Source organism: Vombatus ursinus, unplaced genomic scaffold (genome assembly GCF_900497805.2).
Source record: "Vombatus ursinus unplaced genomic scaffold, bare-nosed wombat genome assembly UNPS02014171.1, whole genome shotgun sequence".
Taxonomy (NCBI): domain Eukaryota; kingdom Metazoa; phylum Chordata; class Mammalia; order Diprotodontia; family Vombatidae; genus Vombatus; species Vombatus ursinus.
Window position 1 is genome coordinate 1,131,607 of NW_020953949.1, and position 12,951 is coordinate 1,144,557.

General features: G+C 33.9%; 1 protein-coding gene across 2 annotated transcripts in view; it reads left to right on the forward strand.

Moving 5' to 3' along the window:
- The window catches only part of SLC44A1 (solute carrier family 44 member 1), a 201,208-nt gene that overhangs the window by 72,318 nt on the left and 115,939 nt on the right, over positions 1-12,951 (forward strand). The gene's annotated exons all lie outside the window — the stretch shown is intronic.

Sequence of the window (12,951 nt, forward strand, 5' to 3'; positions counted from 1 at the left end):
TTTTCACTGTATTTTCTTTCCTTTTTTTTTTTGCAACATGTCTAATATGGAAATGTTTTGCATGACTTTACACATAAAACAAGTATCAAATTGCTTGCCTTCTCAATGGATGAAGAGAATTTGAAACTCATCTGTTTTATAGTGTATATAAAAATATTCATTTTATTTAATGTTTGTGAATTTTAGAAGTTTAAGATATCAAATATTAAACATTTTAAACCAATGTAAGAAGATTAAAAGAACAGAAAATTATGTAGGGTATCTTATCAAGTCAACAATCATTTATCAAGCATGTATGTTTCAGGCACCGTACTAAACATTTGAATTACAATTATAAGCAGAAAGAAAGATAGTCCTTGTCCTAAAGTGGCATACATTTTATGCTACTTTAAGGCGGAAGATAAGGCATGAAAGGAATCTGAAAATGGAAGTTGGTGGGAAGATGGTGTCTAGCAGAGGGGCATGGTAGAAACCTTTTAGAGATTCAGGTGATCAGCCTGGAGTGGAGTGAATACATATGTTGACCTGGGCATCCTCCTTACAATGGAGGTTCTGGGAGGAAATATACTATCAGAGGGAGAGGCCACAGGATCAAAAACAACTGACCTAGAAGGCAGATTGAAGAGAGATAATTTAAAAATAAACTCCTTGTCCTTGTCCAGACAAAAAACAGGGATACCATGTTTCAATAAAAGAAAACTGTGTCGATCCATTAGAACTAGAAAAGGAAGAATAAATAGAATCCATCAGTCACTTCTGTAAAGAAACTCCCAACAGAAACTCCTAGGAACATCAAAGCCAAAATTCAGAGCTTCTTAGTTAAATATATATGTAAATATATAATATAACAATATCTAATATTAACAAATTATCAATATATAATAGCACCAATATTATATAATATATAAACTCAAATTATCAATATGGAATATGGAAGTATAATATAAACATTAAACATGTATCTATAAAATACACATATACACATGTATGTATATGTATATACACGTGAGTGTATGTATGTATATACATAACTTGCAAGCAGTCAAAAAGAAACAGTTCAAATGCCAAGGTATCCTGGTCAAGATCGTGCAAGACTTGCCAACAACTGCTATGAAGAAGAGATAATTTTGGAAAGCAAAAGATTTATAGCCAAAAAAAATTTACTCTGCAAAGCTGATCATTAATTCTATCAGAGAAAACAGACTTTTAATAGAATAGAGAACTTTTAGGCATTCCTAATGAAAACACCAGAGCTGAGAAAAAAACTTTTGAAGTGCAATAATAGTAGTCAAGAGAAAATTAGAAAGAAAAATGCATTTGTGTAATTGGATGACAGTAAACAATGATGGAGTATTTTCTTTCTAGTAGGGAGAGAAGAGACAAAAGTCCCTTCAGAATCCTTATGTCTTTGGGGTTATGATAGGAATTAAATAAGACAAACACAGATTTATTCTATTTTGTTGATTTTAAGAGAGGAAAGAAAAGAGAGAAAAGAATGCACCAGGGAAGAAATGAAGAGGCAGGGGAAAGAATTTGTATTTTCATACATGAGAAGATGAGTATACAAACCTGAAGGAGTGAAAAGTAGGAATCTCATGATCTCACTTATATAAACTCCTTAAAAGAAGGTGGAAAATAATACGTACATAACACAGAGAGAAAGAGTTTTGATATAAAAATAAATTAAACCAGGATTCAATTGGGGACAGGGAAACAACAGTTAATTTCATTTAAGAAAATGACAATAACACACCAAGGTTTTGGGGACTGCAACCCAAGCAATCTATGGAGGAAACTTTATATCTCTAAACCCTACCAAAATGACTTTGGTGTACAATTACAAAAATTAGAAATAGTTCAAAAACCACAACCAACCCTCCCCAAAGAAAGGAAATTTGAAAATCAAAAAATGATACAATGTAAAGCAAACAACCCAAAGAAATTGCTAAAACTAGGAGCTTTTTTTTTAACTGTAAGTTTACTTTTATTTTATTCAATTAACGAAAGTATTTTCTCTCCCTCCAGCCCTCCTCCCCACATTGGAAAAAATAGACCAAAAAAACCCCTTGTAACAAATATACATAATCAAGCAGAGCAAATTCCCTCACTGACTATGTCCAAAAAATATATTTCATTCTGCACTCTACCACCATTGTAGCATGCTTGATTAATCCTATCTGCATTGATCAAAATTTATGTGCCTTTCATTGTTGTTTATCTTTACAATGCTATTGCTGTTGTATAAATTGTTCTAGTTCTGCTTACTTTGTTCTGTATCAGTTCATACAATCCTCTCCAGGTTTCCTTTAAACTGTCACTTTTTTAAAAAATATATTTATTTTTAGTTTTCAGCGTTCACTTTTATAGGACATTGAGTTCTAAATTCTGAGTTCTAAATTCTCCCCCTCGCCTCCCTGTTTTCCAAGACAGCATGCAGTCAGACATAGATTATACTTGTATTTCCACATTAGTCATTTTGTGAGAAGAATCAGAACTAAAGGGCGAAACCACAAGAAAGAAAATAACAAAAAAAAAACACAAAGAGAGAGAAAATAGTATGCTTCAATCTGCATTCAGACTCCATAGTTATTTCTCTGAGCATGGATAGCATTTTCCATCATGAGTCTTTTGGAATTGACTTACATCATTGCATTGCTGAGAAGAGCAAAGTCTATCAAGGTTGGTCATCACACAGTGTTGCTGTTACTGTGTACAATGTTCTGGTTCCGCTCAGTTCACGAAGCTTCAGTTCATACAAGTCTTTCCAGATTTTCCTAAAATCTGCATTATCATCATTTCTTTTTTAAAAATTTTATTTGTTTTTAGTTTTCAGCATTCACTTCTATAAGACTTTTGAGTTCTAAATTTTCTTCCCTTTCCTCCACTCCCTCCTCCCCAAGATGGCATGCAATCTGATATAGACTATACATGTACAATCATATTAAACATATTTCCACATTAGTCATGTTGTAAAGAAGAATTAGAACCAAAGGAAAAACCACAAGAAAGAAGAAACAAAGAAAAAAAAAGAGAGAGAGAGAAAATAGTATGCTTCGATCTACATTCAGACTCCATACTTCTTTCTCTGGATGTGGTTAGCATTTTCTATCATGAGTCTTTTGGAATTGTCTTAGATCTTTGTATTGCTGAGAAGAATTAAGTCCATCAAAGTTGGTCATTGCACATTGTTGCTGTTACTGTGTACTGTGTTCTTCTGGTTCTGCTCACTTCATTCAGCATCAGTTTATGTAAGTCTTTCCACATTTTTCTGAAGTCCACCAGCTTATTTTTTTGGGGTGAGACGATTGGGGTTGAGTGACTTACCCAGAGTTACATAGCTAGTGAATGTTATGTGTCTGAGGCTGGATTTGAACTCAGGTCCTCCTGACTCCAGGGCGAGTGCTCTATCCACTATGCCACCTAGCTGCCCCTTGTTTATCATTTCTTACGAAACATTAGTATTCCATTACTTTCTTATACCACAACTTGTTCAGTTATTCCCCAATTGATAGACATCACTTCAATTTCCAATTCTTTGCCACCACAAAAAAGATGTGCTATAAATATTTTTGTACATGTGGGTCCTTTTCCCATTTTAATGATCTCTTTGGGATACAGACCTAGAAGTAGTATTGCTATGTCAAAGAGTATGCACAGTTTGGTTGCCCTATTGACAAGTTCCAAATTGCTCTCCAGAATTGTTGGATTAGTTCACAATTTCACCAACAATGCATTAGTGTTGCAATTTTCCCACATCTTCTCCAAAATTTATCATTTTCCTGTTTTGTCATGTTAGCCAATCTGATAGTTATGATGTGGTACCTCAGAGTTGTTTTAATTTGCATTTGATTTAGAGCATGTTTTCATATGAGTATAGGTAGCTTTAATTCCTTCATCTGAAAACTGCCTGTTCATATCCTTTGATCATTTTTCAGTTGGGGGATGACTTGTATTCTTATAAATTTGACTCAGTTCTCCATATATTTTAGAAATGAGTCCTTTATCAGTGGCACTGGCCATAAAAATTGTTTCTCAGCTTTCTGCTTCCCTTCTAATCTTGATTGCATTGGTTTTGTTTATGCAAAACATTTTCTATTTGATGTAACTAGAATTATCCATTTTGCATTTCATAATATTCTCTATCTCTTGTTTGATCATAAATTCTTCCCTTCTCCATAGATCTGACAGGTAAACTATTCCTTGTTCTCCTAATTTGCTTATGGTATCACAGTTTATGTCTGAATCATGTGCCCATTTTGACCTTTTCTTGGTATATGGTATAAAGTATTGGTCAATGCCTAGTTTCTTCCATACTATTTTCCAGTTTTCCCAGCAGTTTTTGTCAAATAGTGCATTCTTATCCCAGAAGCTGGAGTCTTTGGGTTTATCAAACAGTAGATTCCTATAAGCCATTGACTACTGTGTCTTGTATACCTAACCTATTCCACTGATCCACCACTCTATTTCTTAGCCAATAGCAAGTAGTTTTCATAATTGTTGCTTTATAATACAGTTTTAGATCTGGTACAGCTAGGCCACCTTCCCTTTCATTTCTTTTCATTAATTCCCTTGATATTCTTCACCTTTTGTGTTTCCAGATGAATGTTGTTATTATTTTTTCTAGCTCTATAAAATAATTTTTGGTAGTTTGGTTTGGTACTGAATTAGTAAATTAATTTAGGTAGAATTGTCATTTTTATTATTATAAGCTTGGCCTACCCATGAGCAACTGATGTTTTTCCAATTATTTAGATCTGATTTTATTTGTGTGAAAAGTGTTTTGTAGTTGTGTTCATATAGTTCCCGGGTTTGTCTTGGCAGGTAGACTCCCAAATATTTTATATTGTCTGCAGTTACTTTAAAAGGAATTTCTTTTTCTATCTCTTGCTGCTGGGTTTTGTTTGTAATATATAGAAAGGCTGATGATTTATGTTTATTTTATATCCTGCAACTTTGCCCAAGTTGTTAATTATTTCAAGCAGTTTTTTAGTTGATTCTCTGGGATTCTTTAAGTATACCATCTTATCATCTGCAAAGAGTGATAGCTTTGCTTCTTCATTGCTTATTCTAATTCTTTCAATTTCTTTTTCTTCTTTTATTGCTAAAGCTAACATTTCCAGTACAATATTGATTGTATAAACAGTGGTGATAATGGACATCTTTGTTTCACCCCTGATCTTACTGGAAATGCCTCTAGCTCATCCTCATTACATATAATGCTTAGCTGATGGTTTTAGATAGATGCTACTTATCATTTTAAGGAAAACTCCATTGATTCCTCTGCTCTACAGGGTTTTTAATAGGAATGGTGTATTTTGTCAAAAGCTTTTTCTCTATTTATTGAGATAATCATATGATTTCTGTTAATTTTGTTATTGATATGGTCAATTATGCTGCTAGTTTTCCTAATATTCAACTAGCCCTGCATTGCTAGTATAAATCTGTCATTGTCATAGTGTATTATCCTCATGATAAGTTACTGTAATCTCTTTGCCAATATTTTATTTAAAATTTTTGCATTTACATTCATTAGGGAAATTGGTCTGTAATTTTCTTACTCTGTTTTGGCTCTTCCTGGTTTAGGTATCAGCTCCATATTTGTATCATAAAAAGAATTTGCTAGGACTCCTAGCAAATAATCTACATAGTATAGGAATTAGTTGTTCTTTAAATGTTTGATAGAATTTGCTTGTAAATCTATCTGGCCCTGGAGATTTTTTCCTAGGGAGTTCATTGATGGCTTGTTCAATTTCTTTTTCTGAGATGGGGTTATTTAAGTATTTTATCTTCTGTTAATCTGGGCAATTTATATTTTTGTAAATATTCATGTAGTTAGTTCCCTTAGATTGTCAGATTTATTGGCATACAGTGGAGCAAAATAGCTCCTAGTTATTGTTTTAATTTCCTCTTCATGGTACTGGTAATTTGGTGTCCTTTTTTTTTTTTAAATCAAATTAACCAAAGGTTTATCTATTTTATTGTTTTTTTTTAATAAAACCAGATCTTAGTCTTATTTATTATTTCAATAGTTTTCTTAATTTCAATTTTATTAATCTCCTAGTTTAGTGTTTAATTGAAGATTTATGGTTCATTTTTCCCCCTAGCTTTTTTAGTTGCATGCCCAATTCATTGATCTCCTCTTTCTCTATTTTATTCATGCAAGCATTTAGGGATAAAAAATTTGCCCTAAGAACTGCTTTGGTTGCGTCCCATAAGTTTTGGTATATTTTCTTATTGTTATTCTCTTGGATGAAGTTATTGATTATTTCTATGATTTATTGTTTGACTCACTCTTTCTTTAGGATTAGATTATTTAGTTTTCAATTAATTTTTAGTCTATCTTTCCATGGCCCTTTATTACATGTAATTTTTATTACATTATGATCTGAAAAGGATGCATTTAATTAATTACTTTTTTTAATCATCACATCAAAGTCAACTTATATCCACATCCTCTGTCTATGTATACCCCTTCTAAATGTCACAATAAAGATACAGTTCACAAGAGTTAGAAGTATCATCTTCCCATGTAAGAATATAAATAGTTTAACTTTATTAAATAACATGTTTTTCCCCGTTTTCCTTTTTGTGCTTTTCTTGAGTCATGTGTTTGAAACTTGAATTTTCTTTTTAGCTCTGGTTTTTTCATCATAAAGTTTGAAAGTCCCCTATTTCAGTGAACGTCCATCTCATCCCCTGAAAGATTATGCTCAATTTTGCTTGGTAGTTGATTCTTGGTTGCAATCCAAGCTTTGCCTTCTGGAATATCATATTCTAAGCCCTCCAATCCTTTAATGTAGAAGCTGCTAGGTCCTGCATAATCCTGACTGTGGTTCCATGATATTTGAATTGTTTCTTTCTAGCTGCTTGCAGTATTTTTTCCTTGACCTGATCATTCTGCAATTTGGCCACAATAGTCCTTGGAGTTCTCCTTTTGGGATCTCCTTCAGGAGGTGATTGGTAGATTCTTTTAATTTCCACTTTACCCTCTGGTTCTAGGATATTAGAGCAGTTTTTGATGCTGTCCAGGCTCGTTTTTTGGTCATAGCTTTCAGGTAGACCAGTAATTCTTAAATTCTCTCTCCTGGATCTATTTTCCAGGTCTTGCTGGAGCACCAGGGGCACTGTCCCAGGATTCTTTTGGTGGGGTTCAGGGGCCTGGTCACTGGCTTTGTGTGCTGGGGCCTCAGGTGCACAGCTACAGGCTGTGTGGGTCTGGCAACTTACTTGGTGCTGAGCTCATTTGTGTTGACTTCTGTTTGCTCCCCCTTATTATGTGAGGTAATAAGCCCTATCCTAATTCTCTCTCTTTCTCCCCTTCCCTTCCCTTTCTTTTTTTAAAAGAACATTAAAACCTTCAAAAATCGTCTCCATCTTATTTGACTCTTTTATGACCCTTAATGTTGTTATAATTCTTAGAGAATGTATATGTCTCATTTCCACCCTTTGCCCTTCCACATTAGAAAGCAAACACTTCATGCAGTCTTTTCTGATTACACTTGAATTTACTTTTATATGTTTATCTTTATTCCTGTGTTTGTATTTCAGAGTTTCTGTTCAGCTTCAGTTCATCAAGAATACTTGAGAGTCCTCCATTCCTTTAAAGATCTATTTTTTCCCCTTTTAGGATTATATTCAGTTTTGTGTTTTCATGACTTCAGATGCATAATGAATATTGTACTTCTTGCCTTCTCAGTGGATGGGGGAGGGTAGGGATAGAGATAATTTGGAACTAAAAATGAAAAATTTTAATAATAAAATATTTTAAAAAAGGATTTTATATTCAGTTTTGCTAGATAAGTTATTCTTGTTTATAAGCATATATTGTTTGTTTTTGGAATATTGTTTTCTAAACTTTCCACTCCTTTATAGTAAGTATAATTGCAAAATCTAAGTATAGTTCTTAGTACTTGAACTCTTTCTTTGTGGTTACGTGCAGTATTTTTTCTTTGACATGAAAGCTCTAGATTTTGGCCCTGGTGTTACTATATGTTTTCATTTTAGGGGTTCTTTCAGGTGAATTCTTTATTTTTCCATGTTGTCTCTAGTTCAGCTAAATCCAGACAATATTCTTTCTTGATTTCTTCAACCGTGAAATCTAAGCACTTTTTTTCCCGTTTTTCTTTTTGCTCATGGTTTTCAGGTAGTGGAATGATTCTTAATTAGTTTTCCTTGCTATGTTTTCCAGGTCAGTTGCTTTTGATATGAGATGCCTTATGTTTCCTTCTATTATTTTTTTCATTTTTTTACTTTGTTTTAATATTTCTTTTCTCATGGAATCATTAACTTTTGTTTGGTCCGTTCTAATTTTGAGGTAGTCTATTATTTGGGCAGCTTTTGTGCTTCTTGAGGTAAGATGTTAATTTTCTTTCCAAGCTGCCTTTTTCTTTGAGGCTCTGCTTTTAGGTATTTTGGAGTTCTCTTTTTCTGGACTTGTTTCTTGATCATCCTTGGCATCATAATGGCTCTTTATCTTTTTATTGCATAATTATTCTTCCTGTAATCTGTTCTGAGCAACCCAACATTGTCAACCTAGCTAGGAGCTCTTAGGGATGGATCTTCAATCTTTGCCCCTTTAGGAAACAGCCTTTTTTCTTGTGCTGTTGGTCTAGTCCCTATGAGAGAGAGCACTACTGTCTTTGCTGACCCCTCCCACTTGTGCTACAATATTGGGCTAGAGACTGTATTCATCATATGCCCTGGGCAACCCTGTATTGATGTACTGGACCCTGAGTCCATGTTTCTAGTATCCCTGGGAGATCTGGAACTGCTGACCTGGGCCACTGGATGAATCTGAAGTCAGCTCTGTGTGTCCCTGAACTGCTGGCCTACTTCACAGCTCCAGACACTGAGTCAGTGATCTCCATCCACCCTGTTCCATAGTTTCTACCTTGCACTTGCCTGTAGATCAGATTTGTAATATTGGGCTTGAAAAATCACTCACCTCCTTCAATTTCCCAAGTGCTACTTGGCATTCTTCTTGGATAGTTGTTGGAGTAGTTATGTGCAGAAATGTTAAATTGCTTCTTCCTATTTTGCCATCTTGGCTCAATCTCTCTAGGAGCTGATTTTTCTTAAATTAATAAAATATGCAAATCATTAGTAATCTTATCTTTTAAAAATGGAGAGGAAAACTGAATTTCTAACACCAAAAATGAAAAAGAATTCACCGCAAATGACAGAATAAAGGAATTTGGGACTGTTGTGCCCATGTATGTGCCAATACACCTGATTACTTAAATTAAATGAATAAATATTTTAAAGATATAAAGTACCTAGATTAATGGAATAATCAATAGAAAAAAAAACCTTTTCTCAGAAAATGTCATTGAATAAGCTATAAATGAACTCCAAATAAAAAAAATCTTCAGGACTAGATGAGTTTTCAAGTGAATTCTATCATACTTTCAAAGAATGATTGATTATGACATGAAATGAATTATTTGCAAGAATAGGGAAAGAAGAGATGCTAAAAAATCCTTTTAATGTAGTGAATGTGGTCTTGATACCTAACCAAGGAGTGATAAAACAGAAAAAGAAAACTGTAACATTTCTAATGAACATCATTGCTAAAATATTGAGTAAAATATTAGCAAGGGGTTACAACAACATTGTAAAGAGAATATACAAATTACTGGGTTGGATTTCCACAAGGAATGCAAGGTTGGTTTAATATTAGGAAAATTATCAGTGTAAAAGGCCATGTTAATAAAAACAATAGAAAACACATGAGAACATGAAAAGATGCAAGAAAAGCTTTTGACACAATATTGTACCTTCTTTTGTTAAAGATATTAACATAAAAAATTTTTAAATGCAAACACTAAAAAAGTGTAGGAGTAAGTCAACCATTGTGCTTAAGATCTAAAACCAAGAACTAGCATTATTTGTAAATGTGAGTGGACTTTCTAATAATGTCAGGGATAAGTCATCTCTGTTATTTTACATAGTTCTAGAAATGCTAGCTATAGCAATAAATCGAGAAAAACAAATAGAATAAGTATAGGCAAAGAAAAAACAAAATAATTGCTTATTGGCAGTGACATAGAGTATTTTAGAGATTCAATTAAAAATTAAGTGAAATAAGTAATAAGTAAGATAACAGTATTATCACCAAGATCCAGCAGAAAGAGAAAGAAAAAGAATTTCTATTAAAAATAACTAAAGAATGTAAAGTATTGGAGCAGCTAGGTGGCACAGTGGATAGAGCACTGGCCCTGGAATCAGCAGGACCTGATTTCAAATCCGGCCTCAGACACATAATACTTCCTAGCTGTGTGACTCTGGGCAAGTCACTTAACCCCAATTGCCTCACTTAAAAAAAAAAAAAAAAAGTAAAGTATTTGGGGGTCTAGCTACCAGTATATAGCAATTGTGGACACAGCTATAAAACACTCTTTCCAGAAATAAAGACAGGCCTGAATAATTGGAGAGATTTAACTGCTTATGACTTTAGCCATGCCAATGTAATAAAAAATGACAGTACTAGCTAAATTAAAGATTCAGAGTCATGCAGATTAAAATACCAAATGGCTACTTTGTAGGGCAAGAAAAGAGAGTTCAACTGGAGGGGCAGAGAGTCAAGACACTCAAAGGGAATAATGGAAAAAGTGGGAATAAAGAGGGCCTTGTAATATGTAATGTAAGATCTGAAACCATACTTAAAAGCAGTAATCATAAAAACTTTTTATTGCTGAAAAAAGAAAATTATTCAGTGGTACAGATTAGATATGCAAGACTTAAGCAGTTGTATTTCAAACATTGTGTTTGGAAAAAAACAAAACAGAATAGTTACTACAGTAAGGACTTACTTTTTGACAAAGACTGCTGAGGACAGCTGGAAAGCAGTATGGCAGAAATTAGATTTAGATAAAAATTTCTTACCATATTCCACAATGAAGTCTAAATACTTATAAGACCTAGGAATAGGGAAAGAGATACCTTCCACAACAACGAGGAGAGTAAGAGTTATTGACCAAACAGGTTCATAGTAGATAAAGTGGATAATTTTGATTATACAAAATTAAAAATTTCCTGCACAAACAAAACCAGTCACATTTAAACTTAAAGTGGAAGTAGTTACCTAGGGGGAAATCTTTGCGGCGAATGTTTCTGATATGGATCTGATATTCAAGATGTATGAGGAATTGATATAAATATTTAAGAAGCAGAGCTATTACCCAGTTGATAAATGGTAAAAGCATATAAATATACTTCTTAAAAGAATAGCAAGCAATGACTGTGGAAAAATTCTTCAAATATAACTATCAAACTAAAATAATTTCATATTAAAACTATGAGGTCCGATTCACTCATCACATCTTACAAAGCTCTCCTTATTCTAATCATCTTCCACACAGCCACCAAAATGATCTTTCTAAAACATAGGTCTGACCATGTCTAGCCACACTCCTACTTGATAAACTCCAGTGGTTCCCTATTACTTCTAGGATCAAATATAAAACCCTTTGGTTGCTTTTTAAAACACTGCATAATTTGACCTCTTTCTACATTTCCAGTTTTAATGCAATCTTCTCCTCTGCCCTATACTCTTAAATTCCAGTGACACTGGCTTTCTTGCTATTGCTTGCACGTGACAATCTATCAGCTGACTCTATGGCCTTTCACTGGCTCTACCCATGGCTGGAATACTTTCCCTTTTCACTTCTGTTTCCTAGCTTCCCTTGCTTCCTTCAAGACTCAGCTAAAATCCTACTTATGCAAGAAGCCTTTCCTTTGATCCTGTACTGCTAATGCTTTTTTTTCTGGGATTACCTTCCATTTCCACTGTATATGTACATGTATATGTGTGTGTGTGTAATGTACATGGTTTTCATGTTGTCTCTCCTATTAGAATATAAGCTCTTTGAAGTCAGTGACCATTTTTTTGCCTATCTTTGTATTCTCTGCTCTTAGCACCATGCCTGGCACGTAGTAATTGCTTAATAAATGCTATTGATTGATGGCTTAAGTGAAGATGATTAAGAGTTCTTGTTTAGGGTTTACTCTCTTTGTCTCTGTCTCTTTTGGATTTAGGGTGCCCATAAATCTAGAGGCAGGAAGGACTAGGTATCTGATATAGTCCTTATTCACCTCTGTCTTCTCCCTCAAGGGTTGGAAATATGTTGGGGAATTGACTAATAAAAACTTCTCTCTTGAGGGTAGAAAATATACAGAAGTGAAAAGGAAAGTGAGAAGCAACTGGGTGGGAGTAGACAAATAATTTCTTATTAACCTTCTCCTCTTTCTTAGCACAGTGCATGGAAATGGTCCTGGATTTAGAGTAAGAGGGCCTGGGATCAAATCCCAGTTCTTCCACTTGGTACTTATGTGACAGTGGCAGGTCACTCAATCCCTGTGGTCCCCAGTTTCCTCATTAGTAAAACAAAGACCTCGTCTGATTCTAAATCTGCAATTCTATGATACTAAATCCATGAGCAGTAATAGTCAATCTGTCAGGTTGGAATAACTATTAATCTTTTCAGCTAAAGGCAGTTCCATCTAGAGAAGCTTCTGTGGCAACAGTAGTTGCTATTTCAAGGCAGAGAGTGGTTTGGGGTGGGGAAGAAAAATAGTTGGGAAAACATTTTTGTTTGATTTCGTTCACGTGTATGAACTACCGTAGATGGTCAAATGTGAATTGTAAAATACAGAATTCAGCACAGCTGACCTGAAATCTAGCATAGCTACTTTGAATTAGTATTCTAATACTGATGTCACCTGTTGTTTATTAAGAATTATACATGTCGTTAATACTGTTTATTACCTCTGACATATTTTCATTAACCAGTCCAATAAAGGCAATAAAACACAAACACTTAATTACATTATAATTTGAATGGTTTTTTTTAAAACTTTTGTCTTCTCCCCAAATAGATTTAATTGATCAGTTATGATTCCAGTATCACTTCTTTTCACTTTCTTGTCATGAACATCCTTGGGTTGAATTTA